An 8,140-nucleotide genomic window follows, 5' to 3' on the forward strand; every position below is an offset into this window, starting at 1 on the left:
GAGTCTTCCCGTCACTGATCAGCAGGAGAACTAGGAGACCTCCCGGCGGACAAGTTTCAGTAAGGGTGAGGACTCCTCTTTCATTTCCTGTTCTTCCGATGTGGCTTGCCGCATGTGATTGCAGTGAACCCAGGGTCCAACCCCGTAGGAGTGGTACAGAGAACAACACAAGGGCCTTTCCATCTAGGTTTTAAGGGCAGCTTATAAGGGGTGTTACGTGCCTGAAAGAGTGCGAAGGGAAGGAGGGTCACCGGTCCCCGCCAGTCTCTATTGCCAACTTTGTCAAAGTTTCTTTTAGGGTCTGATTCATTTTCTCAACCTGTCCTGAGCTCTGGGGATTATATTCACAATGTAACTTCCATTTTGTCCCCAGAGCTTGGGCCAACCCTTGTACAATCTGGCTCACAAAGGCAGGTCCGTTATCAGAGCCCATAGTCACCAGCAGCCCGTACCTAAGCATTATCTCCTCTAAGATCTTTTTAGCAACCACTATTGCTGTCTCTCCCTTAGCGGGGAAGGCTTCCACCCACCCTGAGAAGGTATCTATCAGAACCAACTTATAGCGATACCCGTACTTGCCTGGCCTTACCTCAGTGAAATCTATCCCCCTGTGTTGCCCTGGCTCTTCCTCTCAGTACCTTGTTCCAGTGTGCTGCTTTTTCCCTGTCCTCATCAGCTGGCACACTTTGCAAGCCTGGATTATCTCTCGTCCAGTTGTATTTTCCTCAAACACTGATCAACATGCAGATTCAGTCCATATTTGCTTTCATTTATCTACTGAGTGTACCCAAGCTTCTTCTTCAGAGACTCTGGCATCTCAGGGAGAGGAGGGCGAGGGAGCCTGAAGCAGACCTTCACAGAGTGCAGTCAGAGTGCCGATCATGATGATGCAGGCAAAGAGTCCCTTCCATACACCTCTAAATCCAAGTCTCTTGAGGACCTGAGAGACATTGCTACCCTTCTCTTTATGCAACACAGACACCACGGAATCAGCAACAGTACGTTCAAAGCAGGCAAACTTCATCATGGTGTATGGTATCTGTCTCATCCAAAGAGGAGCAACCCTCCTGTAGAACGCCTTTAAGCCTTCTTCCTTATACATTTTGGGAGCTGCATCCCTCAGAGTGTTAGCATAACCTGGTTGGGTTTGAATTCGAAGCTTAGCAGCTTCCATAGGAGCCAGAGCAATGTCAGCCAAAAATTCAACAATGGCAGAGACAGCCAAATACAGTGATGTGCACCACAGATAGGCATTCTCCTCTCCAAGCATGTACTTCATAAAAGCCAAACTTGCAGAGCCCCTGCAGGGAGTAGCCAACGAGGGTTGGGGCCCATCCTTTGGCCAAACCATGGAAACCATTCTCTTTGAGTGTAACTGAAAATCCATTAAGAATGCCCTTGTACTTCTGTAGGTCCACCTGCATATGGCATTTCACTAAATCCAGAGGAACAACAGCAGTGTGTGTCAGACCACAACTTAAGACCCCACCAAAGCCACACAGTGCATAAAACTTTGTGGAGCCATATTCACAACTGTACTCTTCTACCACGGTGGCTCCCGCTTTCCTTTGCCCATCTTTTACATAGCTGTTCCCATCGGTGAACCATCATGGAGCTACAAACAGCTGGAATGGCTTATTTTGGGTTAGGTAGGGCAAGGGCTGGGGCTTCTAGTAGGGCCCGTCTGAGTGTCTGGAAAGCCTGTTTCATTGTCTCAGTCCAAGTCCAGCTTGGGGTCTCTTTACTTCCCTCATACAAGGGCCAGGCCTTCTCAGCAAACCTCATGGTCCACAGTCTGCAATATCCAACATTCCCCAGAAACTCTCTCACCTGGCGGGGGCGTCTTGGGCCTTCATGGCCTGGGTTAGCCATCTTTGCCCCTGCCTGATCTTATACCCCAAACAGGTGACCTCTTGCCGGGCTATTAGCAGAAGGACCTCTGGGTGGCAAGTCCGATATTCGTAGAGGTTCTCGCTCAGAGCCTCTTGAACCTCTGTAAGATTACCGGTTGGCCTTCCCCCTCAGTCCACTCAAAGGGAAATATCTCCTGGCTCTGAGCCGCCAGGGGTAGGCTGAAAAAGGCACCTTTCAAGCCCAACACAGTGTACCAAGTGTACTCAGGCAGCAAACTGCTCAGGAGGGTATAGGGGTTAGATGTCACTCACTGTTTGTTGACTTCTCGCAGGTAATCTGTCCCCCCTGGCTTCTTTACCAGCAGTAAGGGGGTGTTCCAAGGGGATTGACACCGCTTGAGAATTCCGGCATTCATGAGACGTCGAATGTGGGGAGTGATTCTCCACCGAGCTTCCTGGCTCATGGGGTACTATCTCACCCTCACAGGAGTTGCCTAGGCCTTTAGCTTGATGACGACCGGATGTCTGTTTGGCCAGTCCCATCCCTGCCGTTTCAGCCCAGGCGAACGGGTATTTATTCATCTCTTAAGGCTAGGGATAAGACATGTATCGGCTGTCCAAGTCCATCCATGACTGTCATTCTCCCAGCTCTGTAGGCTTAACTGAATAAAACCCAGTGGCGTCTCCTGTCTTCCACAGAATCTTAGCATAATCAGTACTGCTATGACACAGGAATGGGATCTCATTTCTCTCCATTTCCTGCTTTAACCACTCTCTCCCCAAGAGTTCTCACCTGCTTAAGCCCCTCTCTAGAAGGGACAGATGTTTTCACAGTATCATCAATAGCCCACCACTGATCAGCAAGGTAAAGCACCACAGCTGTGAGTGAGTCCTCAGGTGCAAAAGAGCAAGAACTTTCTGGGTCTGATCTCCACCATAGAGAGGTACAAAGTCTACATTTGACAGGCTAATAGGCAGCAGAATTTTACAGTTCCTCATGACTGCAATTATCCAACATATACCCAGGACTCGGGGAGGGGTGCCGAGTCTTGACTCACCTAGTCACTGTCTTCCCCCGCATATAGAACTCGAGTTCCAGGGGAGATTCTCTCTCTGGGTCATACCTCTCCTCAGGTCCCTCTTAGGGCACTCGTTTTTCCAGTGCCCCTGTTCTTTGCAGTAGGCGCACTGATCTTTCTTTAGGGCCTGCCTTTTTTATTTCTTTTCTCCCATAATCTGGGCTAGCTCCCTCTGGTTCTTCCAGTTTTCCCTCGTTCTATATTCTCTATCTTCCTTCCTGATCTTCTCAGCTAATTCCCTTTCCTCCCATCAAATTCGTTCTTCCCTTTCTTCTGGGGTCTCCCTATTATTAAATACCTTTTCAGCTGCTTTCAATAAATCCTGTATCGTCTGTTCTCCCAATCTCTCTATCTTTTGTAATTTCTTCCTAATATCTGGGGCTGCCTGATTTACAAACGCTAACAGAACTGCAGCACGTGACTCCTCAGCCTGGGGATCCATAGGTGTATATTGCCTGAAAGCTTCCATTAGCCTCTCTAGGAAGGCTGCCGGGCTCTCAGTGGGCTCTTGCCTTACTAAATTTACCTTTGCCAAATTTGTTGGCTTTCTTGCTGGGGCCCGCAGGCCAGCCATTGAGTCTGGTGGTACACTCAGAGATGCTCCTTACCTTCCGCTCGCTCAAAATCCCAGTTATGCCACAACAGAGGAAACTCCTCGTCCATGAGATGAGGCTGGGCGGTTGGCCTCCCGTTGGCCCCTGGGACCCGTTTCCATGCTTCTGCGAGAATTCGCTCCTGCAACAGCTGCTGACAATCGTAGTGAAAGGAGAGTTTCACCTAGTTGGGCTCTAGTTATTGAGGTTCACTTATTGTAGGGCCTTCAGTGTCTGCCAGAGCCCTGGATAACTCATCAATAACTAAAGCCCTGGCCGGGACTCATCAATTGCCCCCACACTGCTCGCCTGTTCACTGAAACTCCTGAAAATAGTGGGAATTGAACAGGAGACAATGCCAGCACACACACAAACATGGACAAACACAGAGAGCCAAAGACAAACACACGGACTGACAAGTGTCAGCTGACAGCACAGCGCTGGGTTTTTGGCCCCCCTGACCAGACTCGGGATCAGGAGAGGAACTTTCCTTCCCACAGAGCTGGCTGCCTTCCCTCACGCTCGCTGGCCTCGGCCTTTAGCCAGCTGGAGAAAGCTTTCTCCTGTGCCAGCTACCTTCCTGCTTCACAGCAAGTCCCTGGAATTACTCTGGACTTCCTGTGCCAGATACCTTCCTGCTTTACAGCAGGGCCTCGGAATTACTCTGGACTTCCTGTGCCAGATACCTTCCTGCTTTACAGCAGGGCCCCGGAATTACTCTGCAGTTCCTGTCCTGCCTGAGACAAGGCCGGCACACACAGACACAGAGAGCCAAAGACAAACACACGGACAGCTGACAACACAGCACTGGGTTTTTGGGCCCCCTGAGTTTTCCTGAGCACCTGTGCTATTACCTATCTTTCCCCTCTGTCCTGGAAGTGTTCTCTTCCCCCATTAAGGGATCCTAGACGAGCCCCCAAATGTTATGCCCGATGTCCGAATCCACGAGCGGGAAGACAGAAGGCCTCCAAGACAATGCAACTTGCAGGAAGGGAAGTTTATTACTGACTCGAGCCAGGACTCTCTGCCTGCAACCAAAGCAGTGGTGCGAGTCAAGAGCCCCGAGCCCAAGCTGCTACACAAATTTATCGGATGAGAAGCAGATTGGTTACACGTTTGCAAAGCAATTTCATTGGTCAATACTTTCGCAGCACGGGACTTTCCTGGGTGTTTCCTTCATGTTCCTAATTTCCTAATTGGCAAACATCAGTCAGTGTTAAGTGAAAGCTAATTGGTCCTAATTGGCAACAGTGGTCAGAGTTAAGTGATAGCTACCTGATAATCAAACCAAGTAAGAAGGCCTACACCTAATCTAAGCTGCGTTACTTCTGCTTGTCTCACAGTAATTACCCACCAATTAAAATAAACAAAATAAAATAAAATACATTCCTTTGCCAAAAAGGGCCTAATCAGTATTGACTTTTTGACCTGCAAAAACGCCATTCTTTCCCTTCCTTTCTTCCCTTCTTCCTCCCCCCTCTTTCTTTCCTTTTCTTTCTGATTATACAACTGTTAAAGCTTGCTTTCTATGTATAGTTATGACAAAGTCCTGGCTCTATTCCCCATGTTGTACAATGCATCCCTGAGCACATCTTCCACCTAAGTAACACTGCGTGGCTCCCACACCCCCACCACTGTATTTCCCCTCCCTCTTCCCTTCCCCGCCTCTAACCAGTAGATGCTTCTCTATATCTGTGCACCTCCATTTTTATCATATTCTCTAGTTTGTGGTATGCTTAGATTCTATAAGTGATATCATACAGTATTTGTCTATCTCTGTCTGAGTCTTTTTACTCAATATTCCACCTGCCATGTTGCTGCAAATATCAATATTCCATTCTTTTGATGGGGAAGCTCCTTTGTATGCCTTCTGAACAAATGGCACTGCCTGCCCACACATGACACAGCTCCCCAGCTAAGTGTCCATCTCTGCACTCAAACAGAGAAACTCCAAGTCCTCTTCCTCTTCTCCCATGGGAAGTGTGTCTTTGAAGCTCAGTCTGGAACCAGTTCTTCCCCCTAATTTCTGGCAATCTGGACCTTCTGGTCCCATCTCCAACTCCACAGAAGCCATCTCCCTCCCTCCTCACACACTTATCCCTTCCCTGCCCTCTCTGCCCCCCACTATCAGAGAACTCAGAGACAAACATAATTTAACATCAGGTTTATTTTATTTTATTTTCGTTATTAATGTATGCAGTTGCTATCATATTCAGCATCTGTACTTTTGGCCAGTACTCAGCGGCTAGACACCAGAACATTTCTGAGGTCTCTAGCCATGCCCCGAAATCACTGGCAGTCCACTGGTCCAGCTAGAATGGCAGGCATCTCCATGTTCTCTGGGACCTCCTATGGTTAATTCACATTAGCTAGAAACGCTGGGATCTCCATGGTCTCTGGACCTCCTCTGGTTCGTTCTGATTAGCTGGAATGGCAGGGGTCTCCATGGTGTCTGGGAACTCCTCTGGTTCATTCTGATTACCTGGAATGGCAGGGATCTCCATGGTCTCTGGGACCTCCTCTGGTTCATTCACATTAGCTGGAAATGCAGGGGTCTCCATGGTCTCTGGGACCTCCTCTGATTCATTCTGATTAACTGGAATAGCAGGAGTCTGCATGGTGTCTGGGACCTCCCCGGGTTCCTTCAGATTAGCTGGAATGTCAGGGGTCTCCATGGTCTCTGGGACCTCCTCTGATTCATTCTGATTAGCTGGCAATGCAGGGGTCTCCATGGTCTCTGGGACCTCCTCTGATTCATTCTGATTACCTGGAATGGTAGGGGTCTCCATGGGGACTGGACCTCCTCTGTTTCCTTCTGATTACCTGGAATGACAGGGGTCTCCATGGTGTCTGGGATGTCCTCTGGTTCATTTTGATTAGCTGGAATGGCAGGGGTTTCCATTGTCTCTCGGACCTCTTCTGGTCATTCTGATTAGCTTGCAATGCAGGGGTCTCCATGGTCTCTGAGACCTCCTCTGATGCATTCTGATTAGCTGGAATGGCTGGGGATTCCATGGTGTCTGGGACCCCCTTGGTTCATTCTGATTACCTTGAATGGCAGGGGTCTCCATGGTCTCTGGTACCTCTGATTCCTCTGATTGAGCTGTTCATTCACCTTGGAACTCTGGCTACAGAGCTTTGAGCATCTGATTTTCTTAAGCTTTTTTGTTTTGGGAGTTTTCAGAGAAGTTGTCTTGGGCAGCTTTGCTGGAATGGGATAATTCACCCTCACGGTTACCCTGGCCACCTGGAGAAAACAAGACAGGGAGCAAAATGGCACTGTTTTAGGGTAGAGTGTGAAGAAGGTGGGAACGAAGGCTTAGGAGAAGGGGTGTGGGCAGAGAAGGGTTATGTGCCAGGCAAGGACAGGGGAGGGTGTCTTCTGGGGTGGGGTCGATGGGCAAGAGGAGTTTGGCAGTGCTCAGTTCACCTTGATATTTTTTCTGTACCTCAATTGATAGGAGGTCTTCATCTTCTCTTGGCTAACAGCAGGTGGGTGTTCCATAACTACTCAGGAACCTTGTGGCTTTCAAGTCACCTCAGTCATTTGGAGGACACACAGTGGTATGCTCAGAGCCCCTGAACACCCCTCTATATACCCGTCCCCATGGAACCTCACCCTTATGCTTTATGAGGTCAGCAAGTCTCTTCCCCAGCCAATGGTGGCCCTGGGTGAGCTTTGACATCACAAAGCCTGATCCTGACATTTCTAGCGGAGGATGGGGAGCAATTCAGACGATTTGCTGGGAGAAATGAGGCATTAGTAATGCCCTCAAGAGGCCTCCAAATTCACCTGCCACCCTCACCTCTATGTCAACTCTGATGGGTCACACAGCAGGCAGAGTGTATCTCCTCCAAACCTTGCCCCACAGCCACACTCCTCGGGCATTCATTCTGTTCTCTCTCAGCTTTCACCATTATCTGGCTTTTCATATCTTGCCTAAACTCCCTCCATGACAACTAGGTTGTGTTTAAGTGTCTGTGGAAGCGAGAATCATTGCTCATTCGCCCTGAAATGTGGTCTTAATGCACCTTGAAACCCATTGAATTCTGGGCGAGCCGACAGAAACCTTTCCATCCCTTCTCCTTGTCTCAGTGATCCCGGAGCTCTCCTCCATTTTCTCGTCTCCCGTCGGAAACCCTTGTCTTCAGTCGGTGAGAATGCAGTGAATACACTTGCCCTTGCTCCACAAGGGGCTGTCTGGTTTCAAGTCTAGGACTCAGGGTCACCTCATTAGTAGTACTACCCAGGCTTGGGTTTGAACAGGGTGATGGGGATGAGGCAGTGAAATGCATGTTACAGGTTGTGGTGGGGGATCCCATGCAAGAAATGCCCACCTGCGGCTGTTTAGTATTCCCAGCAAGGGGTGGAGCTTGCCCAGAGCTGTGTGAGCCTTGTGTGCAAAGGTCTTCTCAACAAGTGCCCTCACAAATCTCTTTTCTCATCTTGCTTTCTTGTTGGAAGCTCCCTTGAAGCTTACCTCACAATGAAATCCAAGGTGGAATTCATTTCCATGAGCAGCTGCCACAAGCTTCCAGCTTCTTGGACGAAACACTGAGTCATCCTGTCCTGTGCATCTAGTTCCCATGGTCTCTCATTGAGCTGGTTGGCTCT

General features: G+C 49.2%; 1 pseudogene; it reads right to left on the reverse strand.

The window, feature by feature from the left end:
* Window positions 1–774: 774 nt before the first annotated feature.
* Window positions 775–1,856, reverse strand: LOC122434707 (annotated as a pseudogene).
* Between the last annotated feature and the right edge of the window lie 6,284 nt (window positions 1,857–8,140).

This window comes from Cervus canadensis, chromosome X, assembly GCF_019320065.1.
Source record: "Cervus canadensis isolate Bull #8, Minnesota chromosome X, ASM1932006v1, whole genome shotgun sequence".
Lineage (NCBI taxonomy): Eukaryota > Metazoa > Chordata > Mammalia > Artiodactyla > Cervidae > Cervus > Cervus canadensis.